Here is an 11,861-nt window from a genome sequence, read left to right as displayed (position 1 = left end):
AATAAAGGCCATATATGACAAGCCCACAACAGCTAATATACTGAATAGACAAAAGTTGAATGCTTTTCTTCTAAGAACTGGAACAAGACAAGGATGCCCACTTTCTCACTTCTATTTGACATAGTACTGGCAGTCCTAGCCAGAGCAGTTAGGTAAGAAAAAAAAATAAGGCATCGAAATTGTATAGAAGTTACATGGTCCTTGTTTGCAGATGACAAGACCTTATATCTAGAAAACCCTAAATACTCCACTAAAAAAGCTGTTATAACTAATAAATTTAGTAAGTTTGCAGGATATAAAATCAACATACAAAAATCAGTAGCATTTCTATACACAAAAAGCACACTATTTGAAAAAGACATCAAGAAAACAATCCCACTTACAATGGCTACAAAAACAACCCATAAAATAAAATACTTAGGAATAAATTTAACCAAGGAGGTGAAAGATCTGTACACTCAAACTATAAAACCCTGATGAAAGAAATTAGAGAAGATGCAATAAATGGAAAGATATTCTGTGTTTATGGATTGGAGGAATAGTTAAAATGCCCATACCTACCCAAAGCAATCTACATATTCAGTGCAATCTCTAACAATATATCAGTGACGTTCTTCTCAGAAATAGAACAAAAAATCCTAAAATTTGTATGGAACCACAGAAAATCCTGGATAGAGAAAACAATGTTGAGCAAAAAGAACAAAACTGAAGTCATCACAATACCTCACTTCAAAATATTTTACAAAGCTATCACAATCGAAACAGCATGGTAGTGGCATAAAAATGGAAAAATTAACCAATGGAACAGAATATAGAGGCCAGATATAAAGCCACACATCTATGGTCAATTGCTTTTTAACAAAAGGTGCCAAGAACACACAATGGAGAAAGGACAGTCTGTTCAGTAATGTTGGGAAAAACTAATGTCCACATGCAGGAAAATAAAATTAGAAACTTATCTCTCACCATATAGAAAAGCCAACTCAAAATGGATTAAATGCTTAAATTTAAGACTCAAAACTATGAAACTTCTAGAAGAAAACATAGGGAAAAAGCTCCATGACATAAGTCTGGGCAAGATCTTATCTTTTTGGTTAAGATCTCAAACGCATAGGCAACAAAAGTGAAGACAGACAAATGGGATAACATCAAGCTAAAAAGCTTCTGCATAGCAAAAGAAAAAATCAAGTGAAGAGACAACCCACATAATGGGAGAAAATATTTGCAAACTATTTAATTAGCAAGGGATTAATAACCAGAATATTTTATATAAGGAGCTCAAACAACTCAATAGGAAAGCAAAAACAAAAACAAAAACAAATAATCGAATTTAAAAAATGGGCAAAAGATCTGAACAGGCATTTCTCAAAAGAAGACATACAAATGGCCAACAGGTATATGAAAAAATGCTCCGTATCACTAATCATCAGATAAATGCAAATCAAAACAATGAGCTATATCACCCCAGCGAGAATGGCTTTTATCAAAAAAACAAAACAAAACAGGGAACAACAGATGCTGGTGAGAATGTGGAGAAAGGGGAACCACTGTGCGCTGCTGGTGGAAATGCATATTACTAGAGCCACTGTGAAAAACTGTATGAAGATTCTTCAGAGAACTAAAAATAGAACTACTATATGATCCAGCAATTCCACTACTGGGTATAGATCCAACAGAAAGGACATATATATATCGAAGAGATATCTGCACTTCTATGTTTATTGCAGCACTATTTACAATAGCCAAGATTTAGGACCTAAGTGTCCATGCAGCAGATGAATGGATAAAGAAAATGGGGTACATATACACAATGGAATATTATTCAGCCATAAAACCCTCCACAAAACTCTTTTATTTGCAGCAACATGGATAGAACTGGAGGTCATTATGATGAGTGAAATAAGCCAAGCACGGAAAGACAAAGAATGCATGTTTTCACTCATATGTGGGAGTTTGGAAAGTGGATCTCAGAGACTGAGAAGTATTGCGGGGGGGGCGGGCCGTGGGGGAACGAGGGGAGATAAACATACACTTAGAAGAAACACACACTTAGAAGAAATAAGACCTGGTGTTCCATAGATCAGTAGGATGACTATAGTTAACATTAATCGATAGTACATGTCAAAATAGCTAGAAGAGAATAATTTGAATGTTCCTAGCACAAAGAAAAGATAAATATTTAAGGGGATGAGTAACCCAGTTATGGTGATTACAGAAATGAATCAAATTATCAGGTGTACCATGAAAATATGCACAGCTATTGTGCATCAAAAAGTTGAAGAAAATAAAAATTTTAATTTTTTCATATACAATATATACTGCATATCGTGTATTGATTCTGTTCATATATAAGTAAATATCCTTACTGTTTTGCCTCATTAGGAGCATTCAGACAGCAAATAATGTGTAGTTCAACATTTTACTAAATATTTTCCATCTTAGTGGATATTTTGTAACAAGATAAATATGATGCAAACTAAAAAAAAGGTGCCAAAGCCGGGCGTGGTGACTCATGCCTGTAATCCTAGCACTTTAGGAGGCTGAGGCGGGCGGATCACAAGGTCAGGAGATCAAGACCATCCTAGCCAATATGGTGAAACCTCGTCTCTACTAAAAATACAAAATATTAGCTGGGCGTGGTGGCGCGCCCTTGTAGTCCCAGCTACTCGGGAGGCTGAGGCAGGAGAATCTTGAACCTGGGAGGTGGAGGTTGCAGTGAGCCAAGATCGCACCACTGCACTCCAGCCTGGCAACAAAGCGAGACTCCGTTAAAAAAAAAAAAAAAAAATCTACCAAAATAAATCAAAATGGAGTAAGAGAGACTGCCAGACCATCTTCTTCATGAGAGGTAATGGTCAGAGGCTTCTGAACGTTGGTATGGAAATGAGCCTGCAGGCAGGATTTGTATACAGGGCAGAGGAGGTTTGTAAACTAGGTGAATTATACCTTCAGAGCGCATATAATGTATATTATACTTTTCCTCTGCGTATGCGTCCCAGCCGTATTACCTATGTATCACCTGATCCACCAAGTCTAGACTGAAGAAGTCCTAGCAGGACTACACTATCCATGGCGAGTCAGTACTTGGAGGAGATTATTTCGAAGAGGATTTGTAGCCACTGCCCACTGTATATTGCCTAGGCCCTTTACACTGGCCCCAGTGGAGCGGGAAAGCCAGCAGGAAGCTCCTCCCGCTGGCCTGGGAGGGGGCTGTCCATAGGACCCAAAGCACCTCCCACGGGAGAAACGCCCGGCTTTGCTTCTGGCCCCGCCCCGCCTTCCTCCAGGCCCCTCCCCGCCCCCTCGGCCCCGCCCCATCTCCCCTGCCCCGCCCCTCCTCGCGGCCTCAGCGTCTTCCTTCCGGGTCGCGCTGGGCCGGGTTTGCGGTGGTTGTGCAGCGGCCAGAGAGCCGGGGAGCCGCCCCCGCACCCAGGCCTTCTCGCACTGCGTGGTCGCTGGTGAAGCCCGCTGCGCGCGCCTCTCCCGGACCCTGCAGGGTACGGCCCTTCCTTTATTTCTCCCTCCCGTGGGTCTCTGTCTTCTTCCTTCGGCACTGGGGCGGGGCCGGGGCTGAGCCAACGCGCAGCTCCCCGCTTTGGGGAGTCTGGACGCCTGGCAGGGGCCCCCGCTGCCGGCCCCTCCTTGCCCGCTGCCCCGCGCCCCCACTTCACGCTTGCGGCTTGCTGGGGCCCCTGAGAACTGCTGACGTGCTTTGGGCTGTTTCTACGCTACAGTCTGCCTGCAGGCTGTGAGGCGTCGTCCGGAAGTGTGCGCGGCTCAGGGTTGTTTACACCAGGGGGGACTGCGGGTCGCCCACACCCGCGCTCTGTGCTGCCCCGGCAGCCACGCGTCGGCCACACGCCCGCCTGTGCTTGTGATTCCTGTGCCTCCTCCCTTGATTTCCCTCTGACATCCGATGGTTTTTGCCTAACCAGGCCTATGTTTTCTTTCTTCAGGACTGCTACAAGGTGCCCAGCTACAACCTTGTTTCGATGTTTAGGTTTAGGGGTGCCTCTAGAGTGTGATGATGACCATCTGCTTGGCCTCCTTGTCAACATATTTATAACGGGTGTTTTTGGATTTCCTTGATTTCCCAGTGATCATTGCCACAAAGCTTCGAGATGCATTCACAGATTGAAATACAGTATACAAATAACTATTATAGAAGGTGAAGATGGTATAAGCTTGTAGTCAGGTAGTTGCGTCGGCCTGATGCCCGGCTGGCTTTATGCTCCGGAGGGCACACTACCACCAGGTGCAGGGATCTCTGTGGACAGGCTCTGTTCGCAGACACAAGCTGCCTTTTCTGCTGCTTGCGTGCACTCCTCGGTTTCTTAAGTTCAGGTATAGGTATATATTTTTTTCTTTCAGGCTCACTTCCTGCCTCCATTATCCTATATCGCATATTGTATCTGTTGGTTGAGTAGAGAGAGATTCATCCAGAGTCGTGAACACTCCAATAGTCCTTTATCAGATGAAGGACTTGGGGGAAATGTGCATTATGCTCTAGTAGGCACTCTAAAAGTTCCTTGAATTGGATTCTTCTTTCCATACTTGTGTTCTGAGTACTAACTTTGTTTTTAACTTCTGTCCCAAAAGTTGGCTTTTCTGAACTCTGCATTTTCAAACTCTTCCCTTCTGTTACTGACTTGAAAATCAGATAAATCAGCTCATTGTAAGATGGATAATTTCTTTACTCACGCAATGATGAAATAATGCAATTATAGTACTCTGCACAATGGTACATATGGTGCTTGCACATATGGTCAGTTAACAAAAACTACCCCTTCTTTCTTTACTGTGTTAGTCTCATCCTCTTAATTTTGCTGTGGTTGACATTCTCGATCTTAACTTCGCGGATCTAACTTCAGCGTCCTTTTAAAAAGGCCTTTATCTACATGAATTATATATAAATATCCACCTCCGTTTTCTTCTGGTATTGTTAATGATCTTATTCATATTTAGTGTGAGATAAGAAGGCTCTAACTTTATAATTTTATTACTGACTGCTTCATCATTTGTTGAATTCTATTTTTCCCTGCTGATCAGTCCTATAAATACCATAGGCCCTAAATTCTCGTGTATTCTTGGGACTTTCTGAACGGTCGGGCAGTGTTCTTTGGCTCCCTGTGGTGATCCTGGCTTCTGTGATGCTCTTATTGCTCTAGGTTTATAATGTGTTTTAATGTTTAGGGATTGGAACGATGCCTGGCATATTGTAGACATCACTAAATATTTTTGAAATGAACACATTTAGTGGGGGCAAGTTGATTGCCTTTCTTTGCCTCCTGCCCCTTTAAAATTTTCCTGCCAGTTATTGAGATTCGTTTATTTTAGCTTGCTTTTTCCATGGTCAGTTGAATCATTAACTGTTAGTAAATAAATCCCTTCTGTTGCTCACTCAGAGCTTGCGATTAGAGTTGCTCCTTACAGTTACATGGAGAAGTAGCCTGATTAAAAATCTGCATGCCTTTTGACTTTGCACTGTATCATAGTAACTGTAGTGTGCCTCTCCCCATCACCTATGATTTAGGATGTTCTGTACCTGGTTTCTAAGAGAAAAAATGGTTATCTGAGAGATAAATGGCTGAAGTGTTCCCTGGGACATCCTCATATCCATTTGTATTTTACCATCCCAACTGGATATCTCAAATATAATAAATTTTAAGATGTTGTTACTGTGGACACTTAAAAACCTTATTAGCTCATGAAATAAATGTATGCATTCTTTAAAAAAGATCAAGCAATACAGAAATCCTCAAAGGTGGAAGTGAAAGTGCTGTGTACCCACCTACGCAGTAACCTTGTTCCATAAAGATTATCACTGCTTGCAGATTTTAAAAATAATAGATTTAAATCTACTTTTGTTTCATAAATGGCAGTGTACAATGTATAATTTTCTATAGCTTCCACTTAATAATAATGGATGAAAATCCTTCTGTGTCAGTGCATATAATAGTATCTTGTCTTTTTTGTAAGTCTTTTTGGTATTTCATTGTAGGAATAACCCAAAAGTTATTTAGCCAATCCCCTGTTGGCATTTTTCCAAATTTATTACAAACAGAACTGCAAGGATCATTTTTGTGTTTATTCTGTATGTTGTCATATTTGCATGTTAGTTTATTTCCTAAGATATGGAATTGCTAGGTCAGAGGCTACACATAAGTGTTAAATTGTGAGAGATTCTGCCAAAGTACTCCTCAAAAGTTGTTGGTAAGAGTAAATTTAGACAATTTATTAAAATGCTGCTTTTGCCACATCACATTGCGAATAATTGTCAAGGATCTGAGATCATACCCTACTTGCAAGCTAACAGTTTCATGGAAACTGGCAGAAAATATGAGACTCCTGACTGAGAGACAAAACACAACAGTAACGGTAGCCAGAGGATCATCTTATGCTGATTTGCTGGAGCCCTGATTTCCACGGGGTGGTGAGACAAGAGCCCAGTGACACTAGCAGGTGAAGTAGGTTGTGTTACAGGAGAGGAATCCTTAGTTTAGGGAACCTGAATCTTTCATAGTGGGCTGCAAATAAACGTGTCTGATCTTTGCCAGAGAGGGAGACATTATCTTTATTTTCCTGCATGGTAAACAAACCTGCCCTCTGTACCAGAGGGAGACATCTCTTTATCTGCCAAGGCTATTTGCTGTGTGAACACCACTGAAAAGATGAAAAATAAAGGCCATCAGTGCCTCTGCTTATATGACATGCAGAAACTTGAGAGACTTGCTAAGATGAAATGATTATTTTTTTATATTTAGTAATTTTTTGGATGAAAAATAGTTTTATTGTGTTAGTATTTCATTTCTTTGCTTATTGATGGGGTTGACTATCTGTATGTTTGTTGGTCATTTGTATTCATTTTTACTTGCATGATCATATCCTTTGCTTAGGTTTCTGTTGAAATGTTCCTCTTTTCTAATTGATTTGTAATAGCTCTTTGCATATTGTGGCTATTAACGATTTGGTTCACCATATGCTAGTATTTTGTCATAGTCTATTTTTTAGTGTTTCTTGGGGCTTTTGCTGTATAAAGGTCTTTATTATTTATGTTGCCAGTTCTGCTGTTGTTTTCCTTTATGGCCTCTGGGTTTCCACCCCAAGATTATTAAAATGCTCTTTGTACACATTCTGTTATCATAGATTTAGATTTTTAAAAATGGTTGCTATGGCATACTATCACAAATTTATTTTTCCAAATTGCTGGACATTTTCCTAAAACATTTATTTTGGTAAACTATCCTTTCCCTGTTATTTGACTTGACACATTTGTTGTAAGATACTATATCCTTAATTTGTTGTTTTCTCAAAGCCAACATATCAGTAAGCAAAGTGTGTTAGATACTTACTGTGATTATGATTTTGGTTGAATTCAGCCTTAAAGATAATATGTGTAATTGTTCTTAGTGGATTTTATCTTAAAAAATATAAAGTGTCTTTTTTGCCCTGTTTAATGATTTTTGTCTGGGAGTCTACATTGTCTTATATCACTCTTGCCTCTCTGTCAGTTTTGTGTGTACCTAATACGTCTTTTTTGCCCATATGTTTATTTTCAGTAATTTTACACCATTTTGCTTTACTTGCCTTTCATAAACATCAAACATTCATGTAACTGAGCTGGACTTTTATTTCTCCCTGAAATCTTCCCCCTTTCCAATTTGGAAGTTTGTCTTTTTTTTTTTTTTTTTTAAGATAGAATCTTGCTCTGTCACCCACGCTGGAGTGCAATGGTGTAATTTTGGCTCACTGCAACCTCCATCTCCTGGACTCAAGTGATCCTCCTGCCTCAGCCTCCCAAGTAGCTGGGACTGCAGGTGCACACCACCATTCCTGGCTAATTTTTGTGTTTTTTGTAGAGATGGGGCTTCACCGTGTTGCCCAGGCTGGTCTCAAACTCCTGGGCTCAAGTGATTCATCCGCCTTGGCCTCCGAAAGTGCTGGGGTTGTAGGTGTGAGCCACTGTGCCCGACCTGGAAGTTTGTCCTTTTTTTGTTTTTGGTTTGTTTTACATTTTTTAAAACTTTTAAATAAGATCATTGTAGATTCATATACAGTTCTAAGAAATAATACAGAGAGATGTAGTCCTGTGTGTATTCACCCAGTTTCTACCTGTGGTAACACCTTGCATAACTATAGTACAATATTATACTCAGGAAATTGACATTGATACAACCTTATTCAGATTTCACCAGTTTTACATGCACCCATCCCTGTGCCTGTTTAGTTGTAAGTGATTTTATATAGATTTCCTGTGAACATCACTGCAGTCAAAATATACAAGGGTTCCATCACAAGGTTACCTTGTACAAAATTGCATTTATCTCTTAATAGGACAATTTAACCTAGTCATATTAACTTTTTTTTCCCCTCTGCTGCAAGTTTGGAAATTCTGAAACCATCTATAAATGACTCTTTTTTTGCCCTCATTCTTCCCATTAATAAGTTGAGACCTGGATCTCTTGCCTTCTTTACATTCTTGGTTTCATTGATTTGATTTCTTTTCTATAGTTGTATTATTCTGTTCCCACATTGCTATAAAGAAATACCTGAGACTGGGCAATTTATAAAGTAAAGAGGTTTAATTGGCTCGCAGTTCTACAGACTTACAGGAAGCATGATGCTAGCTTCTACTAAGTTTTTGCGGAGGCCTCAGGAAACTACAATCATTGTGGCAGGCAAGGCAGGAGCAAGGGTCTTATGTGGCAGGAGCAGGAGGAAGAAAGAGTGGGGGATGCTCTATACACTTTGAAACAAAAAGATCTCTTCAGAACTCTTATGAGAACACCACTAGGGGCATAGTGCTAAACCATTAGAAACCACCCCTATGATCCAGACACCTGCTTCCAGGCCCCACCTCCAGCACTGGGGATTACATTTCAGCATGCAGACACAGATGCAAAACATATCAGTAGTTCTGTTTTGTTTTTGTTTTTGTTTTTTTTCTCTAACCAGTTTTTAAAATTTTGCCAGTATCGTATCACTTAGATTTAACTATAAGATCACTGGTTACTTGAATAGTATGTCTTCCCTATTTTTGAAATATTTAATTCTGTTTTTTTTTGTTTTGTTTTGTTTTGTTTTGTTTTGTTTTACTGGGATAAATTTTTAAGTAATAGTTTCAGGAAGAGTTATGGGAAGTATACTTGCATATCTAGAATATTTTTTATTTTATTTTGTTATTTCTATGTGAATAAGAGTTATGAGCCATTTTTTTTTTCCTTTAGAATTTCCTTGAATTTAAATCAGCTTCAGTCTTTATCTTATATAGATGTTAGGTTTCTTGTATATGTGCACTAGGTCACATATTTGTCTCTTTTAATTTTCAATTTATTTCAGTCACCACCTTTTAATTTCTGAGAAAATTTTTAAGTTAGTTTGTACTTATTTTATGGATCCTATAACCTATTAGTTTACACTGAATAATGATTTTTTAAAAAAACTGTTGTCCTAATTTTGGCATTAACTTTTATTGAATGCCATTTGCTGTAATTGCCTGTTTCCCTGTCTTTAAAATGGTTAATTCTGTTTAGACGTATAAATGCAGATCTATGTTGACCATCTTGTTCCTGGTCTGAAATATTTCATGTCATGAAGATCACTATTCTGTTTTCCAGACAGGTAGTTTCCTAAGGCAAGATGAGTGGTTGGGGCTGTGTGAGCAGGCTTTGCCCTTGGCAGAATAAGTGGGCAGAACATGCCAAGTAGTACTTATCTTTAAAGAGACCAGACAAGTAAGCTAGCATGTGCATAAACACATCAATACTAGGGTATCAGGTTTACAACTTGACTTGTTTTGACTGAAAGCAAAAGCACACAGAACAGTTACATCATCCTAAAAATTCCTTGTATGACCCGTTCGTAGTTACTATAGTCAATTTCTCTTTCTTCCCTTAACCCTGGGCAATCACTGATCTATCTGCCTTTCCTATTTGCCTTTTCCAAAGTATCACATAAATGAAATCATACAGTATGTAGTTTTTGCATCAGACCTCTGTCACTTAACAAAATGCATTTTAAGATTCATCTATATTATTGCCTGGATTGGTAGTTATTTCTTTTTTTTTTTTTTTCCTGAGTAGTAACTCATTGTATGGCTATAACACTGTCCATTCATCTGTCAAGGACATCTTAGATGTTTCTAAGTTGGAACAATTATGAATAAACCTGCTATAAACGTTTGTATACAGGTTTTTGGTTGAATAGGTTTTCAGTACACTTGAGTAAATACCTTGGAGTGGGATTGCTGGATGGTTTGGTAAGGGTGGATGGAACTTTATAATAAACTACCAAACTGTTTTTCAAAGTGGGTATATGATTTTGCATTCCCACTAGAAATGTTTGCAGAATCTAATTTGGTATCTTAAAATTTGATTCATTTGTAATTAACTCTTCCCAGGTCTTCCCCTAAGAGTAAATACTTCTCAGGTCTAAGATGAAATACTTTCTCAGAGTTTACTCTTTTGAAACTGTACTTGATCTTGCTCTTCAGTAATATGTTTGCTAGGACATGTACAAGTATCCCATAAGAGAAAAAAAGATATTATCAAGTAGATGAAAGGGCAAGCACAGACTGGGAGAAAACATCTGCAAAAACGTCTAACAAAGAATGTGTATCCAGTGCATATAAAGAACTCTTACAACTCCATAATAAGAAAACAACAACAAAAAAATGGATTAGAAAATAGACACTGCACTAAAGGAGATACAGATGGCAAATAAGCACATGAAAAGATGTTCCATGTCATTAATCAATTGAGAAGTTCAAATTAAAACCACAGGGTATCACCACCCACCCACTAGAATGGATGAAGATAGACCATATTAACTATTGATGAGGATGTGGAGCAACTGGAACTCTCATATGTTGATGTCAGAATGTAAAATGCTACAGCCACTTTGGAAATAATTTGGTACTAGAAACAACCCAAATGGTTCACAACAACTGAATTGATAAGCCTATGTAGCTGACCCTTGAACAACATGGGTTTGAACTGTGAAGGTATTTGCTTATATGCAGTTTTTTTCCGATAAATATAGAAAAATTTTGGAGGTTTGCAACAATTTGAAAAAACTTGCAGATTGCATAGCCTGGAAATATATATATATAAGATATTTCATGAATACATAAAATATTTGTAGATACTAGTCTATTTTATAATTTACTGCCATGAATAGCACACAAATATATTATAAAAAGTTAAAATTTATCAAAAGGTGATCACACACTTACAGAATGTACATGCTTCCATTTGCAGTTGACAGAAATGTAAACAAATGTAAATTCAATATTAAATCATAACTCCATAAAATTAGATGTAGTACATACTATACTACTGTAATAATTTCATGATCACCTCCAGTTGCTATTGCAGTGAGCTCCAATATTGCAGCTATCAGCTTCCAGTGCTGTGTGAAGCTAATCATCTACACATGAGCAGTTTGTCTCTCTAGTAAATTGTATATTACAGTAAGAAGTGATTTCTTTCTGATTCTCATGTATTTTTCACTGTGCTTAGTGTAATACCATAAAATTTGAATAACACCATGGGACTCTTAGAAAGTGCCACTGGTAATTCTGGGAATGTTTCCAAGAAACAGAGAGAAGTCATGACATTACAAGCAAAAACTGAATTGCTTGTTATGTACCATAGATTACAGTCTGCAGCTATGGTTACCTGTCGTTTCAAGACAAATGAATCCAGCAAAAGGACCACTGTAAAAAAAGAAAAGAGAATTTATGTAGCTGTTGCTACAGTTATATGAGCAGGTGCAAAACCTTGCACTTTTTGTGAAATACCACTTTATCTCATATTGAAAATGCAGCTCTTATGTGGGTGCAGGATTGCTATAAGAAAGGC

The 11,861-nt window shown here is 38.3% G+C and overlaps 1 protein-coding gene across 2 annotated transcripts in view; it reads left to right on the top strand.

Annotated features, from left to right (window-relative positions):
- Positions 1-3,298: 3,298 nt before the first annotated feature.
- The window catches only part of FBXL4 (F-box and leucine rich repeat protein 4), a 74,526-nt gene continuing 65,963 nt past the window's right edge, over positions 3,299-11,861 (top strand). For both annotated transcript variants that reach the window (XM_025384350.1, XM_025384349.1), the window contains exon 1: positions 3,299-3,497. The gene's annotated coding sequence lies outside the window, so the exon portion shown is untranslated. The remainder of the gene's footprint in view (positions 3,498-11,861) is intronic.

Source organism: Theropithecus gelada, chromosome 4, assembly GCF_003255815.1.
Source record: "Theropithecus gelada isolate Dixy chromosome 4, Tgel_1.0, whole genome shotgun sequence".
NCBI classification, from domain to species: Eukaryota; Metazoa; Chordata; class Mammalia; order Primates; family Cercopithecidae; genus Theropithecus; species Theropithecus gelada.
Note: the sequence above shows the minus strand (reverse complement) of the source record. Positions and strands in the feature narration are given on the sequence as shown.